The following is a 4,363-nucleotide window of genomic DNA, read 5'->3' on the forward strand; positions in this document are numbered from 1 at the left end:
CTCAAATGATCTATCTTCAAGCTCACCAATTCTTTCTGCTGCTTGATCAAGTCTGCTGTTGAGGCTCTCTGTAGAAATTTGCAGTTCAATTACGTGTTCTTCAACCCCAGTATTTCTGTTTGGTTATTTTTATGGTTTCTATTTTTCTGTTGAACTTCCCATTTTGTTCATATATTTTTAATCTTATTTTTGTTTATTTGCCTATCAGTGTTTTCTTGTAGTTCACTGAGCTTCTCTAAGACAATCATTTTGAATTCTTTATCTAGCAGTTCATATACTTTTATTTCTTTAGGGTCAGTTACTGGTGTTTTATTTTGTCCTTTGGTGGTGTAATATTTATTCATGATCCTTTTGGCTTTGTGTTGGTGTCTACGCAGCTGAAGAAACAGGCACTTTTTCTAGTCTTTACAGACTGGTTTTAATAGGAAAAACCCTTCACCAGTTGGTGCAACCAGAAATTTGGGGCAGCTCCGCTCTGAGAGTCCATAGATAGGCTGGCTACTGAAGTCACCAGAAGGGCTAGCTTGATGCTTCAGTCAGAGTTCAAACAGGCATGGCACCTGGGTTTGTGGTGTCTGGCCTAGAAGCCAGAATGATGCAGGCTGGTCTGGCACTGGAGCAGGACTGGGGCTTAGATTTGCAGGAGCCAGCTTGAAGCCTATGTCCATGGGTACTGGTCCTGTGCCTGGAGCCATGGTGGCTGTCTTACAGCATAAGTCCACAGGAGCAGGCCTGCAGACTGAGGCTTTGACATCCAGCTTAGCAATGGGAAAAGCCTGAAGCCTGGGTCTGTGGGGGCAAGTCTGGTGCTGAGGTTCACTGGGGCAGGCCTGGTGCTGTAGACTATGATGAAGTCTTGTGCCTACTTAACTCTTTTCCCAACCTAAAGATATTGTCTCTCTCTCTCTCTCTCTCTCTCTATATATATATATATATATATATATACACACACACACATACACACACACACACACACACACACATACACTGTGCTGTGTGGGCTTGGGAGAGGAGTGATATAAGCAATATGCAACAATCCTTTCTACCTTCTTCAGTGTGCCTCTTCTTATTTCTGTACTCTACCCAGGTACTGTAATTCTCACTTTGATTCCTTAGCTCTTGTAAAGGTATCTGTGCATCAATGGTTATTAAAACTGATGTTTCTGTGAATGAGCAAGCACTGGAGACTCCTATCCCACCATCTTCAATGAGTCTCTTCAATCAATATTTCTCTGTTATTATATATTTCCTTCAATCAGAATAAGCTTATTGAGATCAAAAAATTGTTTCTTTATCCTTTTTTGTGAATAGCTTACAATAGTGTCAAACCTCAATTTTCTCCTTACTAAGTAACAACAAATATTATAAATGAAAGATAATATTTCCTCCAAGTGTATGGCAGTTGTTTCTGTTTCCTTCTTTGCTTTACTACTAGTACAATGGTCTCCAAAGAAAAAAGCATGTGGCCCAGTGGTTGGAAAGGTGAACCATCAAAGCTCAGGAAAAAAATATTACAATTTCAATTTCTATTTTTTTCATCTAATCTTTTTAAACATCTCCATTTTGCACATGCTTACATTATACATAAACCCATTAATACACAAATATAATTTGTAAATAAATAAGCATATTTGCCTTGTGAAGAACTGAGGGCACAATTTAGAAAGTTTGGAAACCATTGTACTGAACAGCTAACATACTAAATTCTTGCCACAAAATAAGAGTGAAAAAATCATTTACAGAATTTACCATGTGTTTTTGAAACTATGTCTATACTTTTTAGGTTCAAATTATTTCCCAAATATTAAACTATAATGTGTTAAATAATAAGGTTTAAAGTGCCACTGGGATACAAAGCACTCAATAAAGGTTGTAAGCCAACTATATGTTTTCTTAATAAATGAATGAACATTCTACCAAGATTGGAAAACACTGTGGTAAACTGAGCTATCAGTGACTTGGCATTTTGAGGAGCTAATCATGACAAAAGGGATCCAAGGTCAGTTCGTTATTTTGTAAATGCTGCATGTGATATTACACTCTTTCAGACTCCCAGCAAAGGTAAGTATGCTAAAGGCTCTGGGAAATCCTGCAAGTTAAAACTCCCTTTAACTTTATTTATTTTAAGTATGTTTATTGCAACATTTCCCCTTTCCACAGTTGTTTTTTTTTTTGGTCCACAGTACTTGTTCCCCATTTATAATGTCCACTAACTCCCTACAGGGAATAGCGTTCCTAAGAATGCACTTGGTGAAATTCTGTTTTAATCAGATTTCATCTAAAAACTGAAGGTTCAGCTGAACACAGAAGCATTCTTATTGGTTGCATATGGAGCTAAGGGATAACTCAGGCCATTGTATATAGAATTCTGTACTATGCAATGTCATTAGTAATGACCTAGATTGTGGGTATAGCAAGGATGCTCCTTTAGCTTCCCACTGAAATCTAAGTCTCAGCTTACAAGCATGTTATTTGGTTGGGTATATTTTTATCTTAGATATTTAGCTAATTTATGAAGACAGAGTCTACATGATTTGAAGGGAGGAATTATCGTTTTTATATAAAGGAGACAAGAAAAGAGGAAAATGCCTATTTAACTAAAGCCTTTGCCTTGTATCAGGCTTCATGCTAAAAACTTTAACTTTTTAAAATATTTAAATCTCCCAACAATTGTATTGGCTATATATGTTGTCCCGTCTTACCAAGGAGGAAGCTGAGATTTCCAGAAGCACAAACTCATAATTACAAGGGCCTAAAGTGACAATGCAGATTATCATCCAAATTAGGATACTTTTGAGAATGTCCCATAATTATTCTAGGACTTGTTTTTTTTTAGCTTAACTTGCTCTCTTCCAACCTTTCTTAAAGAGACATGGTTTGAATTCAGATCTCCCCAGCATCTCCTCATTTCATTATACCTTGTTGCTTGAGATATGAATGGAATTTAAGACGTCAAGAGAAATCATCCATCAATAATAAGAAAGACCTTTACAAGGCTGCTTTTAAAATGTTTTTAACTGCACAAATAGAAAAGAAAAAAAAACAATCAAAACATCAAAAAATTCTTTCACCAATGCAGAGCTGCCTCTAAAAAAATTCTAACAATACTAGGCATAATCCAATAGGTGTATAAGAAATGGCTGGAAATAACCCTTTATGTTAGATCTAACATCATGCAGAATCTTTTTGAAATGCTATATTGCTTGGTGTTTATTTTACCTCTTATAAGGAATATGTCAAGAAACCGGGGAAAAAATCCAGAAAATAGCAACTGAAATAGTTTAAAGCATTGTAACATAGATTTATGACAAAAATTAATGAGATAGGATTATTTCGTCTAAAATGAAAAGTCAAAAAGAGGTAACTTTAAAATTGCCTTCAAGTGAATTAAAAATTGCCAAAAGAGGTCTTCATGTTCACAAAGATAAAACAAGAGACTAAGATTTCATTACAAACTGCGAGATTCAGCATGTGGAATTAAGTCTTTTTGATAAAACTATTCAATAACATATCAAGTAACAAGTGTGCATCCCCCAGACTCTTTTACATAAAAGAACAAGTCACCTTCAAACATACCTTGACAATTGCTTTTCTTGAAGGCAGAGAAATAGAAACAGTCATCAACTCATATCATACAAGTCCTATGATTCGTTGCTCTGATTTTCCTGTTCTTAATGTTTATGCCTGATATAAACCATTGATCATTCAACATGTCCTACTAATGGTGTAAAGTTCAAACTTCTTATGATGTCATAGAAATGTTTTATCACATCCCTGTCTACTCTACCAGCATAATAACTTGCCATTCCCTCAGCATATCCTGACTTTTGTCATACCGGAGAAAAAACCACAAGGAGCACTCCAACATCACAATGTCCCAACAGTTCTTTGCCTTTTACTCATGCTATTTCCTCTGAACAGGATGCACTTCTTTCCTCCTGACCACTCAGTCCATCCTCCCACCTCTTCCCAAGCCGTCAATTCATTCTACAAACCATTATCATTCTTGAAGATAAAACTCAAATGCCTTCCCAGCTGTTTAAACAGGTGAGTCTTTCCTGTTAGTCTCAACAGACAAATGTAGATTCTTTCTGTGCTTTCAAAGTACATTTTTCCCACCTTCATTAAGGCACATATCACATTATTATTAAAACTCTTTACTTGCCTGGCATCCTGAGTAGACTGTCAACTCTCTACTGGCTGCAGGATGGGAGAGAAGGTGCTGAAAACAAGATATCATTTGGCTTTATTCTTTTAGCGTCTCAGCTACCTAGCACATAGTAGGTTGCAAAATTTTTGCATTGAATTAATGAGGCAATTAACTATCTGTTGAGTGCAAAGAAATATGCAACATTCAAATTGT

This window comes from Sapajus apella, unplaced genomic scaffold (genome assembly GCF_009761245.1).
Source record: "Sapajus apella isolate SASKATOON/1434 unplaced genomic scaffold, GSC_monkey_1.0 scaffold42, whole genome shotgun sequence".
Taxonomy (NCBI): domain Eukaryota; kingdom Metazoa; phylum Chordata; class Mammalia; order Primates; family Cebidae; genus Sapajus; species Sapajus apella.